The following is a 21,743-nucleotide window of genomic DNA, read 5'->3' as shown; positions in this document are numbered from 1 at the left end:
CAGGGCAGGCCCTACGAGGAGAGGCTTGATGATCTGCTCAGGTCCCTTCTGACCCTACAAACTATGAAACTATGTGGTCATGTTTGCTCCGCACCTGGATAGACATGTATGTGCGTTCATCAAAAGCAGCGCTAGGGCATCCAAGTGGATTTAGGAGCCTACATGCGGTTCCGTCCACCCCGTTCAATTCCTCAAAGTTCATCTATTCATCTGCTGCTGTAAGACCATCCCCTGACCCTTAAAATTGAGTCACTAAAACTCAGCAAGGAAAAGGATGACCTCCGGCCTTTTGCACTGGCTGTTTTTCAGGCTAATTGCACGGGACGGAATAGGGTTTGCATGTAGGTGCACTTTAAATCCATTTACCCACCTCGCATATGCAGTGTAGGTCTGATCAACATTTTTCATTTGAAACTTTTTTTTCCTCCAAGGAACATTTTTTTTCCCCCAGAATATTTAACTTTTGACTGTCAGTGGAAAATTAGAAAATTAGAAAACCAGTTCCCCCTTCCCCACCCTCTTTCTCTTCAGTAGTAAAAAAAAAAAGAAATTGGAAAAATGAAAAAAATGGATTTGCCAAGTGGTTTGTATGAGCAGTTCACCACTTTCCTTACAGATGTGGTCTCTCCTGTAGGATACTCCCTTCTGTTTCCTATGAAGCACTAGTCAGTGGGATTTTTAAAATTTTGTTTTTTGCCTTGCATTGCCCGTGCCGTTAGCACAGCTCAGCAAGGTTTGTTAATTAAACAAAAATCTCTCTGTGCCAGAGTGGTGTGTTTTAAAAATAGACTTCCAGGCTGTTTCCCTCCTGATAACGTGGATGTAGATGAGATGTTGAGTGTTAACTACCTGAGTGACCCCGTACGGCAAGAATTGTTATCAGCTTGTCACATTATGTTAAACTGATAAGAATAATGGTTTTTTTTTCCCCTTAAAAGAGCCTTTATAACCACAACACTGCTTGGCTCCCAAGCTCCCTCTGGACGCTCCTGATTTAGGTAGCAATGCACAGCTTTACAGGACAATGGGCAATAACTTTTCAGAGCGGTGGGCCCATTTGGCTGGTTTTCTGACCCGGCTGGTGCTGCTTTTCTCTACCACCACTTCTCCCCATCCGGTGGCTGCAGAGTGGGCACATCTCCCCAGCTGTCTGGTCCTGGCACGAGCACTGCTGAAACCTGCCGGCTCCATGGGTTGCATGTTGCTGACCCCTGCATAGATGATACAGCAGGGTGCTCAAGGGCAGCTAAGCATGGACCTCCAGGAGTTTGCTGTAGCCTACATGTCATATTGTGAAGGTGCCCAGGGGAAAATTAGTATTGGCTCAATGGAAATAGATGAACCAATTTCAGAGGCACCAGGATTTTCCTCCTGAAGCCACGCTTTGGCCCCTGGGGGTTTGACCCTGCCTGCGCGGTGCTGATTCCAGTGGCTTTGCTGCAGCCAAGTCCGATCTTGGGGGCTGACCCCATGTCCGTGGACAGCGGTGGGAGGTCTGTCACTGGTTGCATTGAATTGGATGCTGGGGCGTGGGAAGTGTGCAGGGGGACCGGTTTCCTTCCATCCTTGTGGCCCAGCAGTGTGTCCAGCCAGGTTGAGGGGGGCCACAGGGACCTCATCCGTATACGTGCGCTGGCATCCCAGTAAAAGTAGCACTAGCTGAGCCCTTACCTCCCCTTTCCCCAGGACACCAGGGGCTGTTTCCCCTGAAGATGACCTCAAGCTACTGCAGTTGCTCACTGCAGCTGCTTGGGTCCTATTCTGTCGCCTGTCTGCTGTGCTGGGAGGTGCGATGTAGCCTTCAGCATGGGGCTGGATGTTTGGACCCATGCTTGTGGCTGGGAGGTGTAGGCTGCTGCTAGTCCTGATCAGGCATTTACATCCCTGATAACAAGGTGCACTTTCAAGTCCCAAACAACCCCCAGCCCTGCTTTGTTCACGGTCCATTTTTACCCGCTAATCCAGGGGACAGTGTCCCCTTTGCTGCGCTGCGTTTCCAGTGGTGAATGCTGTCCTTGCTGTTGTTGCAGGTTTACGTGGAGTCTGACAAAGCCAAAGGAGATGGAGTGGGTGGGTGTCTTTATCTTTTGCAGTTTGTTGGCTTTGCGTGCATGGCAGTGCCAGGTATATAGTCCACTTCACCCTCTGGCTGATGGTGCCAGCCGAGTGAGCGCATGGCAGTAAGACCAGAAGCAGAGCTGAAATGCAAGCGAGCAGGTAGGGAGGTGCACACGCACACGCAGCAAGTGTCAGAAGAGAAGAAAGGAGCCCTGAGAGCTCTCTTGTTGCTTTTCAGTCCTCCCAAGACTCCTCTAACCATGCCCCGAGGGTGGGGGAAGAGACCGGCTCGGACCAATTCTAGCATGTTATTATTGTTAAGTCTCATCCATCCGATGAAAGGGATGTCATGTTAGGAAATCCATTCTCTGAAGCCGGCCAGCTTTTAAAAGAAAAATTCAGGTGTCTCTTTAAGAGACTTTCTCCATGCCCTACAGAGGAGACATCTTGGATTGTGCATCTAATCACCTTTTGTAATAAAAGTATTGCAAGCCAATTGGCTCGGTGTCAGCTGCTATATCTATATAGATAAATATATATAAAGAATAGATGCTTCAAACCTTGCCCAGGAAGATGACCTTCATTTTGAAAAGTGCATGCTGTATTCAGCTATGCATCAGGGCAACAGCTACGGCAAAAACGGCTGTCCAGCCAAGCTAAGCAGTCTTTATACATGATCTATAAGAGATTCCACAAAGAACGAGTATGTAACGGGATGGAGCTGCTCAAAGTGGCCTCTGTACCAGTAAGTATAGTAAGCCTCTATACTAGTAACAGGTGGTCTGCATCACTACGCTTCAGCCCATGCCCCAGTTTTATATTTCATGCAAAGCAAATGTTGCATTAATATAACTTTTGTGTTGTGGCTAAAGTGCGAGGCTCTGCATTCATTATCTGCAAATGGCACTTGCAGCTTTCAGTTTGCCGTCTTTTTATGGGAGAGGGTAAACACTAGGAGGTCTCTCCGGACAAGTCGTGGCAGCTGGAGGATACTGGTTTCTCTACCGAGTGAAGGAATTTCATCAGAGAGGCTATTGTTTCACTGTGTTCTCTGCATTTTGGCAACTGTTCTTCAGATTAACCCTTTGGAGAGAGGAACATACTTTGCCATGCCCAAAATAATTTCAGAAACATAACCGAGTGCTTTTGCATTGTTGAAAGTGAGCACTTTATGGTCATGCCCCAATATGAGAAAGGGATGAAGGAATAGGAGTTCATTTCTCCAAATCCCTGCGAGAGCCCAGTTGGGTGTCAGCACTGATATCCCATATTTTCTCATTAAAATAAAAGTGTTCACTTGATTGTTCTGAGCTGCGTCCGGTCAGGTCATTGGGCTGTATTTAAGGGGACCGACCTGTGCTGCCCTTGGAGTGCTCTCTAGTCCTAAACTGCCAAGGTTTGGGAGCTGAAGGCACCTTATTCCAAGTTTAAGGGCAGGGTCATGGCTGGTGCAATGCAGTTGATTTTAGCAAAGCCAGGTTTGCTTGGTAACCTCTTTTGCTGGGCTAGGTGTAGTTGGGAGAGATGTTAGACTAGCTGTCAGGCCCAAAGTGCCCTTCCTCAAGTCTGGAAAATCAGCAGATGAAGGCAATGCCGAATACCACGTAGAAGGATGACTTTGTTTCATTCCATTTTGTAAAATAGTTGCTGCAAGAGGACAAGGTTTTGCTGGCTTTGCTTCAGACTGCCTTAACCCACTGTATAGCAGTGTTGTAGTGGTGGAGGCAATGTCAGCGGGGTCGGTTTTGTGCAAACTAGGTGCTGCTTTTTTAGCAGGCTGCCTGGTGATGCCTGGGCACTGATTTAGGGCTCCTTGCATGTGGTGTGAAATCTTCAGCTCTTCATCTTCTTGTACAAGACCTTAATTACTGAGCTATGTTCATTGAAGACTTTCCCAGGAGCACCTCACTTGCAGGCCTTGTCCTGGGTGAACCAAGGCCAGCTACCATGTTTTCAGACACTCTGTATTAGGCAGAATGGATCTTGGCATGCTTTCTTCCCGAGTGCGTTCTTCGAGGGTCAGCGTGGCTGGTGCTGCTGCCTCCCTCGGCAATTCCTTTCGCCCTTTGTAGATCCTGCATCCAGGGACCCCTCTCACAGCAGGGACTTCTGTGCTCCCTTTCTTTAAAATCCTCCGTTTTAAAGAAAGGGAGGATTTGCCGTTCCTGAGATTGCATCAGCTGATTCATTGGAACCATTTCATCCGTTTGCTCCTATCCCACAATAAGTATAACTAAGCTGCAGTAACTCTGTTTCGTTCCTGGGTTGGCTGCCACGACTTGTTTCTGACTTGCCCCGGGATGGGAGCAAACACCCGACACAGTTACAGTGGGTCCAGCTGAGCCAGAATAAACTCCTCTTCCCCTCCCTGGTTAAACTGGTTTGTTTGTCTATGCTCTGAGACAGTACCGTTGCTGCCGAGTACCCATCCAAGCAGGGGGCATACAGAGGGCCTGGCTGTCCAGCCCTTGTCTCCCTACACCCGGGACTAGAAGGAGGTGCAGCAGGGGTGGCATGATGCATGGGGAGGTGCCACCTGACATGAAACAGCCAGAAATCCATGGACCCAGGTCCTGTTGCTAGATCACGGTTTAAGAAAGCACAATCTCTCCTGCTTTAGGGAGAAAGGAGGAGCGGGGGGGCGGGGGGACGTTGATGCTGCCAGTGGCCTTTGGAATATCTGTGCCCTGGGTGGCTTTTGGGGCAGGTTCTTCCTTTATCCCATCCCCTCATTTGGCTGCTGTCAGTGTAGCTGGGCCTATTCGCCAGATGCCCGTGTCACCTCTACATGTGCATCCCTTCCAATACACGTCGTAGCGGGTCCATCCTAGGGACATCTGCTACGGCCGAGCCGAAAGAAAAGAGAAGGCTGTGCGGGTGCCTGGTCTCAAAACCACGCTGCTTTCTGAGCTCTTTGCAGCGGAAGAATTGCTCTAGTATTTTCCCATCGTTAAGAAATGAGAGGAAGCCAAGAGCTGGCATTTTCCAAGGCGGGGTGGTTGAGTCTGTCTAACAAGGCTGAGCACCACTGCTGCAGGGCTCGCTGCCTTGCTGCACCTCTTGTGTGTCGTGGTCGTTTCATTGAACCAGCGTGGTCTCACGGGGGCTTCCCCTGCCTGGGCCTGAGCCTTCTTGTGATCAGCCACGAGAGCATGCTGGCCCCCCAGCAGCCATGCTCTGGGGGTAGGATGGCTGCGGGGGGGGGGTGCATTTTTCAAGCTTGCTTCGTCATGGAAGAACGAAGCCCTGTTACAATAGGAGGCATTTCCCTCCAGGCATCACCTCTGACCCGGGCCATTCCTCTCTCCCTCTTTGTTCTGCAGAGGAGACAAGGGCTGTTTTCCTGCTCTCAGATCTAGCCCGGGCAGGAAACTGGTTTGGATGCTGCTGCCGCGCGTTGCTGCTTCTTGCGTGCCCGGTTTCCATTTCCTTCTCCCTGCCTCCATCACTAAAATTGCCTGCAGCGTTGCGGCTCATGGAGCAGAGGCGCAGTGGGGTGGGACCCAGGCTCTGCCAGCCAGCAGACACCCCGTGCTGCAGTTTGCTTGGCAGGGGTCCGGCTGTCGGTGCTGCGTAGGGGTTTACCCTGTCAATCTTAGTGGGGCTCTCTACGACAGTGGTTTTCCACCTTTTTAGACTCGAGACACCCCTGGATTGACTTGAAGCCCCCCCCTTGGAAAATGCCACCTCTATTTTCACTTTTTTTTGATTACAGGAAAATAACAGAGCAGTTTTTCTATTGCAAAGAGCACAGAAAGGCCACTGCTATGGATTGTGTCTCTGGGTTTATCTTGTGAGCCATGTTTGCTTACCTAATGGTGCTAACATTGCATGGCACCCCATGGCACCCTTGAAAGGATGTTTAGGTTCCCCAGGGTTGAGAATCACTGCTTTACAGTATAGTACTAGGCCACGTGAGCAAATGGCCCACCCAAACTCCCGTCACAAGTGGCAAGCCTGCACGAAAGTGGGGAGTGCTCTGATACCCTGGCTGGGGCTTACTGGCTCCTTTCTCCACCAGTGCTCTTGCTAGATCAGCAGGCAAGTGGGGGCTGATTCTCTTCCCACCTCTTTATAGTCACATCTCTCTATGTAGGGAGAGTTGCAGGGATCACAGAGAATCCAGTAGATCATAAAATTATAGAAAAGTAGGGTGGGAAGGGACCTCAGGACGTCACATCTAGTCCAACCCCCTGCTCAAAGCAGGACCAGCCCCAACTACATCATCCCAGCCAAGGCTTTGTCTACCCAAGTCTTAAAAACCTCCAAGGACGGAGAGTCCACCACCTCTCTAGGTAACCCCTTCCAGTGCTTCACCATCCTCCTGGTGAGAGAGTTTTTCCTAATATCCAACTTAAACCTCCCTTGTTGCAACTTGCGCCCATTGCTCCTTGTCCTGTCATCTGCCCCCACTGAGAAGAGGCCAGCTCCATCCTCTTTGGTACCATCCTGCCGGGAGTTAAAGGCTGCTATTCAGTCCCCCCTCAGATGGTGTGTGTAAGTCGGGATGGCGTGGCTGCCTAGTTGTGACAAGCTCTTGGCTGGGATGGTTTAGTCGGAGATGATCTTGTCTTGAACAGGGGATTGGATAGATGTGACATCCTGCAGTCCCTTCCAGCCCTTCTTTCAATGATTTTGAGATGAAGTCTTCTTCCCCAATTTCCTCCTTGTTTCTCCTGAGCTTTTAAAATGTGCACGCTATTTGTTGCACTGCATTATAATGTATTTAATTCATTTTTTTCCACGCTCCAGGGCTGCTGCTGGTCACTTCTAATGGTAAGGAAAAATTTTTTTGCCCCCTTCCCTTCAATGCACAACTTTGGCTTCTGGCTTCCCTTGGGGTTTTCCTTTCTCCAAGGTGCCAGGTATTGGGCAGGGCACGGCACCATCCAAGGATGCTGTAAAGCCTTTCAGGGGCTGGTGGGTAAGTCTTGTTCACGTACAGCGTGGCAGGGCTCGCCAGATCTGGACCCGGGAAGGAGTTTGCAAGAACCCTTTGTTGTCCTTCCTGAGGACCCAGTAGGGTCTGTGCTGTGTTGCTGCTGTCCCCTTCTGCTAGCCCTATGGGACAGAAACAGTCACGTGTGGCTTGCTCAGGAAGGCTGTATTGGCATCAGCAATGCAGCTTAGTCCTTCCTTATGTTGGCAATTTCTGCAAGAGGGGCAGAAGCTGTGTGGGTGCCGATGGCTCCTCTGCAGGGGCATTGCCAGTTTACAAAGCAGCCCAGCTCTCTGCAGCTCAGCCCGACAGTGGGGAGAACTGCAAGTTGCTCTTCACACCCCTTCAGTGCGGCACTGTGATGCAGGGGCTTGCACTGGAGCGGCAATGCTGGCTCGGCCCACGCGGTGCAGAAAAGCCGATGTTTAGTTGGCTCCAACGTGGAAGTGGGTAATTTAGCCCTATCGGTGAAGCAAGGACTGGATACCTGTGGGGTCTGGATGCAAACCAGGTCTGGTTACCTGCAGGGAGCAGCTGCACGAGCGGGGTGACACCATCACATCCTCCCTTCCTGGCGTGGAGCCACCGTTCGGGATGGGTTCTGCCAGTGTGACAAGAAGATAGGAGGTGTAGGTTTGCATCGCTCCACCGGCTTTTTAATGCAGGACAAGCCATCTGGCAGATAACTGGGACTTGGGAGGTTTCCGCTCAGTCGCAGGCATGGCCATAGGGAAATCACTTCATCTACCCCATGCCTCAGTTTCCCAAGACTCCTCTGCACCGGCATGTCGTACTGCTAAAATCCATTAATAACGGACTGAGAGGTGTGTACCTACTAGGGTGTGGAGGTAAATATATGTCCAGAACACAGCACAGTGGAGTTAAACTGGTTTAAATCTGAACTAACTAGGAGCAAAATTTAACCCTAAAATTAGTTACCTATCAGTTATGCAAAGTCTAATAGAGTTGTTAGCAATCCCTGTTGCATGGTTTTGGTTCACTTTGGTCTTAACTTCTACCGCTTTTTTTTTGTTGTTGTCTTCGAAGAGATTCAAAACCTGTCCGTGGCAGCGTGGATTAACAAACTGTAATCCAGCTGTTAGAAAAAGATACATCATTTTCTGTTTCAGAATATCTTTGGGGGGTGCGGCCTTCTCTAGGGTAAGCGCATCGGATCGTTTGTTGTTGCAGTTTTCACCAGGAGGGCACAAAAAAAGCAAGCACGAGGATAACCGAGTCGATTGGAACTGAAGGAATGTAAAATACTAAACTAAATCCAGCCGCATTAAAGTGTTAGTGGTGATTTGTAAGAGCTTAATTTTTGCCTGCAAAGTCAAAGCAGTAGGGTTGCATTACCGGTGATAGGATTTAACAAGTCACTCTCATTTTCTTTTAATGTTGCAGCACTCTGCAATAATGCAAGGTCATGCCAGGCATCATTTTTTGCCATTTAAATGCCTGGTGCGTCTCATTTCTCTGCAGACTTGCAGTCAGGGAAACAATGCTTCTGTCTTAAGGAAGAGCTGAACAGGAAACGAGACCCTGGGGTCTATGCAGACGACGTGCACGTTTGCTTCCACTGGTGAAATTCTCAGTTTGGTTTCGTGTGTACCTTCCTCCACCCACCTCCCCCAAAGGCCCGGAAAGGCTTGCCTGATTTCTCAGGCAGCTTCAGCAGCCCAGTGGAGACGTTTCAGGTGCTGCTTCCCCCCACTCCCAGTTTCACACTGGTGCTGTATAAGCCAGGGAAAACCAGTGAGAACGGTGACCCATGCAGGCCCTGGTCCTTGGCTACAACCAAGAAGGTGAAAATGGTGCTTGCTGTGTGTGTGTGTGCATGTGTGCGTGCATCCACAAGGAGACTGTTGTGTACTGCCACTTGCTCTGTGTGTGCATGTGTCCATGCACAAGCAGACTGTTGTGACTGCCACTTGCTCTATATGTGTGTGTGTCCATGCATAAGGAGACTGTTGTGTGCTGCCCTGGTACCTGTACATGAGGCTGGTTCTCCAGCATCGTTGAGTGCAGCCGCATGAGAGGGTCAGCTGGCCCTTTCCTTAGGCAGGCCGATCGAGCCCTGAGGGGCACGGGTGTACGTCTGAGGGAGTGGCACTGGCATTGTGCAGCCTGGAGGTTCCCATCCCATCCAGGAGAGCACAAGACAACTGCAGACTCTCCCAGAAAAACGGTGTTTGTACCTGAAAGCTTGCAAAAAGCATTTTTTCCAACTCTTGAGTTGGTCTAATAAAAGATATCTCATTTCCCCGAAGAACCTTATGTGGACGTCAAGTGATTAAAGCACTGCTCTGGTCTGGTCTAAGGCAGCGGGGCTGGGTGGTGGCGCCAGGGAGGGCGCTGGGGACTGCTCCGAGCTGGCTTGGGAGGCATGAGTAGGGGTGAAGGGCAGGGCTGGCTTCTTGCTGCCTGGCTCAGGAGGGGTTTGCAGTGCCACGCCAGCTGACTGCTGTTTTTCCCTAGAGGTTTGCCTCATTTCAAGTCAGAGGGGACTGTGATAATCCCCTGCATGGGGCAGAGATTCAGGCAAAAGCCCATCTCTGTCCATGTCCCACTGGTGTTGCTTCAGCCAGCGGGACAGAGCCCGGCCTTCTGGTCTGGGGACCTAGGAAGGCTTCTGGAGCAGGCAGTCGTGGCCACCTGGGGACCAACTTCTGGTGCATCCTCTATTGCACGTGTGACTTTTGTGCCCGTCAGCCGATGGGACCACAAGAGCCTTCCTTTCCTGGAGGCGTTGCGTCTTCAGAGCTGAGACCGATGGGCCATGCAGAGCTCCTTGGAGTGACAAAAGAGAGTCGCAAAACGAACACACGGCTGTCCTTTTTCACACAGCGAGTAATTAAGATGTGGAACTCGTTGCCACACAATGTGGCCGAAGCTGACAGCTCAGCCAGGTTCAGAAAGGAATCAGACGCAGTCTTGGAGGATGCTACCGAGCATAAGGGTTCTGCATCCAAGCTTCCTAGACCTTAAATGCTGGAGGCTGCGAGTGGGAGAGGAGCAGGGGACCCAGTTCATGCTCCCTTGCAGCATCCACTCTCTGCCCTGGTGACTCAGGGGATAGGGCAGGATGGACCTGTGGTCTGAGCCAGGCCACGGTAGCTTGTCTGTTCATAACCAAGTAGCTGGTGTGAGTCGGGTGCCTGCCATGCACCCTTCCTGGCACTCTTTCATTGCCCCTTATCTGAAGAAACAAAGATTTTGGTTTCTTGAGAGGCAGACCATTGCAACATTAGGTTCCTCTGTCACTGCAGTGGCAGTATCGTAGCCAATGAGGTTAATCCGAGGCGTGATTATTGCTAGTTGTAGACCCAAGTTGAGTGAATAGCAGATGTGCATGAAGGTGCAATTCAGGTTGAGCTTTAAGGGGTCCCCGCACTAGCGTGTCAGAGGAAGGGGGTGACTGCTGGAGCTCCTGCAACGCCTGTTCCTGCAGCACTCGCTTGTAGGCCTGCTGTGAGCGCTGTGTTTGGGCTGGTGCCTTGGTTTGCTGGCCCTGGAGCATCCAGTGTGGGAGCAGACTGTGACTGGGAGAGACATGGTCTTTGTCCTGAACCCCAGCATTGACATCAGTGATCTCTCTGATCCCTGGCACATCATATATCCACTTCTTACCTTCACCTCTTTGCCTAGGAAGGGGGGAGCAATGGCTCTGAAGGCAATGCCTTTCTGCTGTCCTATCTGTGTGCAAGGCATCAGCCCAGGGAGGTTGCCTCCTGTCTTCTTGTCTCTCCAAGCTAAGCCACAACCTGGGATGCTTTTATTGCCGTTAAGTTAAAATGGCCAAGTACAATATTCTGAAACCCTCCCTCCACTTCATTCTCCCCTAGCTTTGTGGGATGAGTTATATGGCTTTTGGTAAAAATGGGTCTAATACCGCAGAGGTCACTGTGGACCACCTAGGGCACATCAGCAAATGGCTCATGATCCGGCTCCTAGGAGGGATGCAGACAATGCAAACTCCGGATCCGCATCGCTCCTTATTTGAACAGCGAGAAGATGGCTGAGGTTTGGTTGTTTGAGGAGCTGCAAATGTAGTGATAGTATCAGGGTCGGAGCTGATGAATTGAACAGTCTAATGTGAAACAGCAAAGTGCCATAAGATCTAAAATTAAATCTGTTCTTAATTACTGCTTCACGAGTGTCGGGGCTTCGGTAATCTCAAACACTAAATGGATGCATGTAGGAGAAACGGAGGGCTGTCGTGCAAGCCTCACCGTTGCCATTTGGGAACCTCCCGGACACGCCCGTGGCCAAGGATGCTGTTAAATGCATTGCAGCCTGACACACCGCGAGAGCAGCATCGAAGCCCTGGGGAGACTGTAAATTGGGTGGGGAACAGGGCGGTATTCAGCATATGGACCTGGCAGTGCCTGTCCATGGGTGATGGTTTTTCTCATTCTAATTTTTTGGCTAGTGGGGGGGAGGCAACATAACTAAGGGGTGGGGGGAGCAACTGGGTGCTGATTGGGAGGCAAGGCACAAAAAAAAGCAGCTGCCTGTCCAGTTATGTCTTGCAGGGAGTCGGGGGGAGTAAGCAAAGCTCCCCATGAAACCAAGGGTTGCCTTGTAGTCTGTGCCTATAATGGGGTCCCCTGGTGCTATTGTCATACCAATGCTGTTGTCTCCAAAGTGCTTCTCCGGCATTTCCTTTTAGGCCTGGAAGTTCTCCAGACATCTGAGCTTTGAAATGTTGCTGTCGTCATGTGGGGAAAAGGGGTTTGCGGAAGTTTCTCAAATGAGTTGTAGTTATGCATGCTCTTATTTGGTTGAGACCTACAATCATTGGAAAGCAGGGCGGGAACCAGCCTCAGGAGGTCATCTAGTCCAGCCCTCTGCCCCAGTGTGGTGCAATGAACCAAACCAAACCAGGTGTCAAAATGATGTTTCCCACAACAACAAACCAGGAGGGTGCTGAAGCACAGGAACAGGTTATCCAGAGAGGTGGTGGAGTCTCCATCCTTGCAAGTTTTTAAGGCCCATCTTGGCTGGGTGATGTAGTTGGGGCTGGTCCTGCTTGGAGCAGGGGGTTGGACTACATGTGACCTCCTGAGCGCCGTGCCAGCCCTAATTATCTATCATTCTATGATTTGCTACGTTAAAAATTTATTACCCTCCTAAGAGGATGTGTGGTATAACGGCATTACTGGCACTGGCTGGAGATGCCCCATATAAAACGTGTTCCCACCCTCCCTCAAATAACGCAGCTATGTGCAGAGCGCACAACACCATCATGTTGCCGATTTACTTATACAGCACACGTATTTTATGTAGGTGACGCCTGTCAGGTCGATTGGGCAGCTTTGCAACTTGTCACAGGGCACCGCCGTTTCTCTTGGGAAGGAATTGCGTGTTGAGTCCAGATAGCAGCGTGGCTTTAAAGATGAACCTCTCTGATACCGTATCTATTTTTGGCAAATACTCTGGTTTTCCTAAGAGAGATTTTCAGCAGTCTGCCATCATCTGATAGCAACGTTTAATTGTATTGGCTCTACGATTGACTCTAGCTTTTCTTGACTATGAGCTAGTAACTGTTAATAGTAACAGATGAGCAGGAAAGACTCTGCATTGCTCTTTTGCAAGGCTAACCTTGTTGTACAGGTGGTGATGTTAATCCAGGTGTTCCTGAACTGTTGCTTAGTGTTTAATCTGTAGCTTTGTTGATTCCTTGATTGTATTCGAAAGAATTCAAAAAAGTCCTGCTGCTGTAGAGAAAATGGGGAAGCTTTATAGTGTCCACAGCTGTTTTGTCTGACGGTCATATTCTGGTGCCAATGCCCATGCGTGCATGCATCCGTTCCTTGTTTGCCCCTCTTGTGAGATGTGTTGTCCGTGCGATGCGGTAACTCTGACGTGTTTTTATATTTGAATCCTCCAGTTGTATTCTGTTGCAATATGGTAGATGGAAAAGAGGGATGTGCTGTGATAGACTAGTTTCATAACTGTTAGGGGCTGGAAGGGACTGTACAGATTATTGGGTCCAGCCCCTCTCCTGCACTTGGGTTTGTGTGCTTTCATTTTTAAACCAGACACACACAGGATTGCAGTTGTGGGAAATTAAACTTATGGGGGGCATTTGAGGTTTTGGGAAATAAATGAAAAATGATTCTGCAATAGCATCAATTTGAACTTTAATTTGATTTTAGGATTCATCAGGACAGTGACATTGGCTCAGGCTGCGTCTGCCCCAGTGCGAACGGGAGAACAGAGACACATTTGCAAGGAAGCATTTCTGGGATTCTTGCATAATGGCAGGATGGGTTTTTTGGGGGATTCAGGAAGTAGAAGAGAATTTTCACTTTGAGAAGGCAAAATTAACAGTACCTCTTGCATATTGAGTGTGCCAAGCAGTACGTTGGGTACTCCATCAAACAGAAAGATGATGACAGAGGAAATAGTGAATCTGTGGAAATCGATGTGATTTTGCCATTGAATTCTTTGGAAGCAGGCTTTCACCTCTAGCCTTTGTCTAAAATCTGCACATGTAGGTGACCAGTTCACCGGGTTATGTTGGTTCCTGTGTATTTCCTGCGCTGTTCTTCCCCGCTCTTTCATTTGAGGCTATTGGCACGAATTTTTAGCACAGGCTATGGAGAAACAGAGCAGTGTATCACATACCTTCTTCCTTAACACATTACCCTTTGGAAAAGTGTAAAGATTACTGATGATTTGATCATTTCAGCTGTCAACAAAGATTTGTTTAACTTCCTGCCAAACCTCTGTGGATATTCTCCATGGCTCTGTTTGCACACATGCACGTGCAGCTTAGCAAAAGAAAAATTATAGCCATGTTCTGTATCCAGCTCTTTCCTCAAGGCTGAACACCTCCCTTTGTTTGTTGTCCCCCTTCTGTAAGTATTTTGGTTCAGTAAAAGTGTTTTGGCTAAGCTCAAGGTTGTAGCCGTGTTGGTCTAAGGACGTAGACAGACCAGGTCCTTTGGGCGAATCTGATCTCTTTTATGAGACCAACTCAAATAGTTGGCAAAATTCTTCTCTGCGACCTTTCGGGTACAAATACCCTTTGCCAGGCTGAGGAAGCACCTGCAGAAGAGAAAATGCAGATGCTCCCTCAGTCTGACGAAGGGTGTTTGTACCTGAAAGCTTGCAAAGAAGAATTTTTCCAACTATTTGAGTTGGTCTCATAAAAGAGATCAGATTTACCCAAAGAACCTTGTTGGCTAAATTCTGGAATCTCGTCCCACTGGAAAATGTGAACCTCTTGTCTCTGTCTCTCCCCTCTTCCAGTCTGTAAACACTGGCCCATCCCTTAGGCTATGTCTTGTGTATAAAGCTCTAATGGGCTATGAATATCCCTGGATTCTCATTTTTTAGCTGGCTCTTGAATTCAAAATCAAGAATGTAATAGTCATGAAGGGCAGAAGCACTTGTTGCAAGCTTGGCATTTCAGCCATTTGCCCTAGCTGTTCCCAGAGTTGCAGGGTGAAGATGCTTGTTCCTAGTCCAACGTTGTCCTTTTTCTACCATGAAAATATAACTAATAGCTTCAGGAAGGAATCGTCATGGGCTTACTGCTTTGTTGTGGCAGGCAAATCCTGTGCTTTTCAAGTTTTTATCGTATAAAAATCACGCAGAGAGATGTGTGTGAGCGTCACCCTTATGAATGAAAGGATATACTTGATCTTGGAGCTAATTTCTATGGCTCCACAACTAACAAGTACTTGAGCATAAGACCCCCTTCATCAGAACATGATCTTTGTTATAGTGATCCTCGCGGCCTGTTTTGTTTAACGGAGAATTAACAGCGCGCTCGGAGGCAGGCTGACACGGCCTCTTGCCATTCTGTGCTCCTTCGCTGAAAAGGTTCGTTTTTATTATTTCCATAATCCTTGAAGATGCACATAAGTGGATACTTAGTAAGAAGAAAAAAAAAATAAAAAGGAAAGTTCACGAACACTAATGATTTTAAAGGGGAAGGTTTTCAAGCCGAGGTAAACACAGATGACTGGAGTAGATCACAGAAGGATGGCTGATGTGTATTTGCAAAAGGCTTTCAGTATTTTTAGAAACAGGAAAGTTGACCATACTCTGGAATGGGAGATAGAGGAGCAGGGACATGCAGTCGCCTTTCTTGGTACAGGGTCTTCCCTGGGGAAGGTCTCCTGCCATCGCATTTAGCGAACTGGTAAGATCTCATCAAGGAGCGCCTAAACCTTCCTGCTCTGCAGTGCAAGGCCTTGAAGCTAGGATTGACCCACGAGCCCAACCTAGATGATACCTGCTAATTAAGACAACTCTGCCCAACAGCGGGAAAAGGGAAAGTTCTGCTTCGGAGCAAGTGATATCGTATAGATATTCTAGGGCCAAGCGATGAGGTGTAAGAAGCTTTTGCCCAGGGTTGAGTTGGTTGCCATTTGTTCCTCAACTTCACTCCTTTTTTCCATCAAAGCCAAGGTCACAGCGAGACCAGAAACATAAAAGGAAGCTTTTGTCTGAGCAAATGAAAAAAATTGAAAGGGTTCATGGGGGGGAATGTGGCTCAAGTATTGGATTGCCTGATCGGAGCTGAGACTGTTGTGACATGTCCTTGATGTAGCTAAGTGTTTGTTTTCCATAGATGCTCATGCCAGTAAGAATAATGCGGAGTGCTTTGTAGGATATGTGAATCATCCCCAGGATGTTCAGGCTCAGTGGCTTGGAGGCTGTTCTTTCCACCGGCCAGTCTGCAGGCTTTGTTTGGACCTATATTCCCAAGTGGGTTTGCATGCGTGTTTCTAACCCTTGCTTGTCTGATAGGATATCAGGCATGACTCACAACAATAAAGAGGAGGGAGACAGAGCCTCTTCCCTGTCGGTAGCCCAGTACAATTCCCTCTGAGAGGAGCATGAGTGTTTCCAGTGACTCACTGGGTGTGGGTCAGCTCCTTGGATCTCCGCTTGGCCATGAATGATTTCTTTGCAGTTATCCTCACGCGCTAATATGATGCCTGGAAAGCCATCGCACTAGGCACTGCACAGATGCAGCATGAATGTGCCTCTGTGGCGTCTTGCCCAGAAGGCCACGTTCTTGATGCTTCGCGGGGAAGAGCAGCAGATATGAAGTCTCTCGGAGAGCTCTGCGGCAGCCAGAGTGTCATCTGCTGATGGCTGGCTGTTCCCCATTTTCTCCTTCCCAATTTATAGTTTCATAGTTTCTAGGGTCAGAAGGGACCTGAACAGATCGTCAAGTGCGTCCCTGCCTTGGGCAGGAACAAGTGCTAGGATCATAATACCCCAGCCAGATATCTATCCAACCTCCTCTTGAAGACAAAGAGGAATCCAACCAGCATTTAAGTCCAAACAACATTGTTCTCCTATGATCCAGGCCTGATTGATGCAAGACTCCTAAAGAAAATGTGCCAGGATCCTTGTTGGTGTCTCGGGAGTAGCATCATAAATGTTCATAACTGAGCAGAGACTTGTTCTGTCCACTTGTGAGGTGAAGATGATGGAAGTGTCGCTTCAGGAGCTGTGCAGAGCCCCTCTTGGCTCTTCCTAGCCATTGTGGACTGGATGTAGCCACATTTTCTGCTGGAGGGCGTCTAAGGTGGTTCCCCTAGGGGCTGTCACTTCGACGCAGCCTGTTGGGATGATGGTGCTCTGGAGATCGTTCTGTTTGTCCCGTCTGGCCTGGCTCAGAGCAACGTGCAAGCAGAGGAGAGTCATGTGCAAGCCCTTTCCTTATGTCTCCTCCAGCCGTTTTCCTCATCGTCCAAGGAAAACATTGGTTGAGAAACCTCTCACAGATCAGTGGTCCCCACAGATGTTGTTGGATGCCAGCTTCTAATGGGTGGGCAGGTGGGAACTCACACAGGTCAGGACAGAAGTCTGCCTGTTGAAGCTCGGACTCAGGATGGGACACGTGCCTTTTTAGGAGCATGCGTCCATCAGCAAGGTGGTGCAAGGTGCTTTTTAGGAGCATGTGTCCACCAGCAAGGTGGTGCAAGGTGCTCTCGGCTCTAGCAGGAGGAGGTTTTTCTTGTCGGCAGGTGCACAATAGGTTGCCTGTGAGAGTGGCTTGTGAAAAGAAACACTCAACCAATAGGCCGGTTTTGCAGACCAGCCTTCTGTGTGGGGAAAATAGGAAGCGCTTAGGGCAGGGACCTTCCCTCCAGTAATGGGGATGTGGCACGGGCGTCAAACAGATTGCTCTGCTTCGGGGAGTGGCAGGCTCGGAAGGACTGTTCCAGGCATCGGGACCTCTCAAATGATGATTGATTTTTGTTTCGTTTTGCTCTGCTGGCAGGAAGAGGAGCAGGGAGCCAGCACACAAACAGCTCTATACTGGCTGTGCTGGCACCAGCTTTCCCACACAATAGAACACTAGTCTAGTGTGAGTTTTCAGTACAAAGCCTGGTTGCTTCCGACACTATCCTTTAGCCGGCTGAAAACATTAATGGGTGCGTGCTAATGACAGCTCCAAGGAAACATCATTTTTCTTTCTTATGGGGATTGACTAGTCAGGAAATAACAAAAGCACTAATAATTTCAGATGCCGCTTCTCCCCATTGCAGTGCTGTGCGTGGCACCAGGGAAGGAGGCTCATGGTTTCTGGAGGGACATGAACGAAGACGTGCCAGCGGTGGCCCTGTCACTAGGGCACAGATCCAGGGTGCTCAAGGTGTGGCCTGCCCATGGGCCAGTGCTCTGTAAAGGTGTTTTCCACCCCTCCACCTCTGAAGATTAAAAAATTGGTGCAAGTGGCTCAAAACGCCCCTTGTCTGGCTGACGTCAGCTGCACGAGTGCTGCACACCTGCCCAAAGGCACAACGGATTTGGGCTTTAGTGCATCATTTGTGACAGGGAAGTAACTTTCCCAAAACACTGAGATTTATTTTTTTTTAAGTGAAGCCCTGTTCTCAGCTTGCAGGAAGCAAGTGTAGTTTCAAGGATGAGCAGTTCTCCTGTGCTAAGGAGCCCCAGAGGCTGGCCTTTTGCCTGTTTGGATGAGAACATAATTGGGAGGATGGAGGCAATTGCAAAGAAAGCAGCAAGGGTCTTTTCCCTGCATTGCCCAACTTTCTCCCAAGTTTTTAAGATAAACAGAAGGAAGATGTGAAGCTACTCACCCCGTCTCCCAACCTGTGTGTAATTTTGAGATTTGGCTGTTGTTTAAAGCCTCTGACTGTTGGCCATGTTAAATATAGCAGACAGATTGCATGGCATTGCGTGGTAAGTGCCTGCCATGGAACAAGAACAGAGCATTGTGTTTGTAATAGCCGGTGTTGCTTCTGTAATTCAGTTTGAATCCATTGAAAAGCAAAGTGCAAAGGATGAGTTTTCTGTTTCCCCTCTTACCTACTCCATGCGGGCATCCTCTGCCAAGCAGAAATAGTCGCGGCCTGCCGCTGGAGAGATTGATGGCACTGAAGAAGAAAAGCTCACGAGGAGTGGAGATTCGATGCTTTTTTGCCTCATCTGGAGCTGGGCACCTGATAGCCCAGGGGTATTGCTATAAAGCACTGCCCTTCCACCACCCCTTTCTATACTATTATTTCCTTTCAGATCTGCAGCAAATCCAGGGAAACGCTGGTGAGCACGGGTGTCCTCCTGCATTGCAGTGTGGGCCGAGCTCTTTCTTCTAGTGGAGAGGGACTTGAAGTGGAAGAGTCGACACGCATCGATGTGTTGGGGACATGGAGGTTACTCTCGACTCCTGCTCTCTATGTGGGGGCTTCCTATGGAGAGTTCAGCTCTCCTGCTCTGATGGCAGCTACCAGGAGTCTCCAAAGCCCTTGACATAATTGCCTGTTAAGCCTCCATTCCCTCTCATGTCATGCCAGCTGTATAATTAGGTAAAGGAGTATTACAGAAATAGTGCTGATTTTCCTTTCCTAGACTAACCAGGTTAGGCCCCTTTCTTCTTCCAAAGGGGGCTGATCCCTGTTGGAGGGGTGGGTAGCCCTCGGAGGCCGAGGCCATGCATGTAGGCCTGCATGCCTTGCTGGGTCCTTTTGCAGTTGGAAAGCCAGACACACAAAGGAAAGGTTGAGAGAGCTAGGTGCATTGAAGCTCGAAGAAAAGGTGGTGGTGTTGGGTTATAGCAGTCTTCTAATAATCGGAAAGACTGCCAGAAAGGAGAGGGTGAACAACTGTTCTCCTTTGTTACAGATGGCAGGACACAAAGCCGTAGGTCTAAAAACACTACCAAGCAGATTTAGATGGGATCTCAGAAAGGTAACAGGGAAAATTTCACCAGCGAGGCAGTGGACGAGGCTGCCCAGGCAGGTGGCGGGGTCTCCTTCATGGGAGGTTTCCAAGGAGAGGTTGGATAAGCATTGCACAAGGGTGGTTTGGGAGTTGCATTCTGCAGTGGGTTGCACCAGGTGGTCTCTTCCAACCCTAGGGTTTTATGATTTGGCCTGAGAACTGATCGCATCAACACTTGCCGCTGCGTGGGCTTCATTGTACAGCTGAGACCTCCAGGGGCATCTTGATTCCTGTGTCCCAGCGGGGGAAAAAGGCTTTCTTTTGGGAGGAAAAAACCCCTGTAGGTGAGGGGGACCTGGGTGGTGGTGTCAACACAGCCGAAGTCTCCCTGGTGAGCTCTGCTAGGCTGCTTAGGCTGCTTGCCTTCCCTTGTGCCTCAGTTTCCTCCTCTCTGAGTTGTGGTTAAGTGGCCCGACAAAGGGTACCGTGAAGTTTAAATGAATTACCATTTTGTGAAAGTGTATGTTTTTCAGACACGTGTCACGGTAGCGAGCACAGAGCTGGGGTGTGTGCACAGGTCAATGCATTGCTCGTGGCTAGCGTGCCTCCCTGCCTGCAAAAGTGGACTGATATACAGACTGGTCTTTTAACGGAGTCTCAGAAAACTGCCTGGGAGGTGGAGAGGGCAAGTCTGGGAAGGGATAGTCTGTCGACTGCTGCTCTGCTGAGCTCTGGGCCCTGCCCTTGCCGTCTGACTTCATCTTCTGTTACGGTTCCTTAATCGTGGCCTATATTTGAAAAATCATTTGGGCTTTTTCCCCATATCAGACGCTGACAAAGGATTACAGCGCCTCCTCAATAGGTTTGGCCTTCTCTTGTCATTGGGGATTGAGGTTTAAATAAAAAAAAAAAAAAAGTTCCTCTGAGTGAAGAAAGACACGTTTCCTCCTTTTTGATTTTGATCAGAGCCACGTGGAGCTTTCCTGTCTGTAAACAGATGAGCACTAAGGTGTCTGGATGGAGTTTAACGATGATTTGGGGCATGTTGGTAGAAGTAGGAGGATATGACAGATTGGTCTAGACTTTAGCAGGCCATCACGCCTTCCTTCTGTGGAATAAGGAGACATTTGGACAGAGAGGGATTGTGCAGAAGGAAGTGTACGTTCATGACTGATGGAGTCTTAGCCTGGACACTCAACAGATGGCTGTTTTAATCCCCAGTAGAATAAATGTTGAATTAACTTCTTCACCCAGTGGGAGTGCAGAAAAAGTTAAATTCCTCCTCTTCCTCCTCCTTTTTCTCCTCCTTTTTCTCCCTCTCCACTGGGCACCAGAAGGCTGGCAGGTCACTGAAGCTCTTTGAATGCATCTCTGATGACGACTGGTGGCTGCAGGAGATGAATGCTACCTTGGAGGGGGTTGCACCCTACTTTACCATGTCAACTACTTATGCATGTGTTTGGCATTTAAGATGGTCTAATAAAAGATATCAGATTCATGTGAAGAACCTTGTCTGCCCTTGGCATTGAAGACACGTGTAGATTCCTCGATCTTAAAGCCAGGTGCCACCAATATTATTCTGTGCTCTGATATCCTGCAAAGTGGTTTCACCCAGTAATTCCTGCAGCCAGGCCTGTGGCTTTTGAGCGAGCCACATCTGGACGCGGCGTTTTCTGTTGACTGTGCCAAAGGGGTTTGAGTCCTCTCCTCTGGAGGATGCACTTGTCTTAGCACGAAACCCTCTGTCCTGTGGCTGGCCTTGCTGATGAGAGGTGGCAGGAGTAGGCAGTGCTTGTAGTGGAAGATGCCTGCATCGTCCAGGTCAGTGTTTCTCAAGATGAGGCCTGCTTCTCCAAATTGTCTTTTTGGCAGTTAAAAGCAAGGTCGTGAGCGCCATGGAGCTCCTCATTCTCCTAAGCCTGTGGTTACCGCACGCATTCAAAATTAACAGGGCGTGGGGCTTGACTGCCTCTTCTCCTCTGCAGTAACTGCTCATCTGGCTGCAGTTACCCCATGGTAAGTGAAAACTGCCCTGGGGCCAAGTAGCCTTGTTCCAGTCAAAGGCAGGGTCCAGTTTACCTCTCAGAGGGTGCGTTTACACATGAACACTTACTGTGCAGTAACCAAACATTTCTGCACAGTACGGGCAGCATCTACACATGCACGCCCATACTGTACAATAAATATGGTGCCCTGTGCTAACTTGGGTGTAACTATGGTGCCTTGTGCCAACTTGGGTGTAAATTTGATGCCTGCATCATGGAAGTATCAAATTTACCCTCAATTAGTTACTGCACAGTAACGTACATGTAGATGTCTTACTGCGCAGTAACACTGTGTGTGTGGACTGACTTGGGATTAACTTCAGTTCCCAGTTAGTCTACACACAGCGTTAATGCAGGGAGCCGGCATGGTGGGAAGCCACAATCTCTGGCCCAGCTCATGAATCGGAGCAGCTCTCGTGTTCAGATACAGCGCAGCCACCTCCTCTTCCGCCGCAGGGAGCCGGGCTGGGGAGCCAGGCCATCTTGCTACTGCGTATTGCTTCGCCTGCTTTTCCCAAGTTTTGGTTGTGCTCACAGAG

At 49.2% G+C, this 21,743-nt stretch overlaps 1 protein-coding gene and 1 pseudogene across 2 annotated transcripts in view; both read left to right on the top strand.

Annotated features, from left to right (window-relative positions):
* Positions 1 to 21,743, top strand: part of SAMD4A (sterile alpha motif domain containing 4A) — a 167,498-nt gene that overhangs the window by 11,669 nt on the left and 134,086 nt on the right. The gene's annotated exons all lie outside the window — the stretch shown is intronic.
* Positions 10,255 to 10,383, top strand: LOC149872385 (U4 spliceosomal RNA; annotated as a pseudogene).

The sequence above is a fragment of the Crocodylus siamensis genome, chromosome 2 (assembly GCF_052110815.1).
Source record: "Crocodylus siamensis isolate JL-2025a chromosome 2, ASM5211081v1, whole genome shotgun sequence".
Classification (NCBI taxonomy): domain Eukaryota; kingdom Metazoa; phylum Chordata; order Crocodylia; family Crocodylidae; genus Crocodylus; species Crocodylus siamensis.
This window is presented reverse-complemented; position numbering and strand designations above follow the sequence as displayed.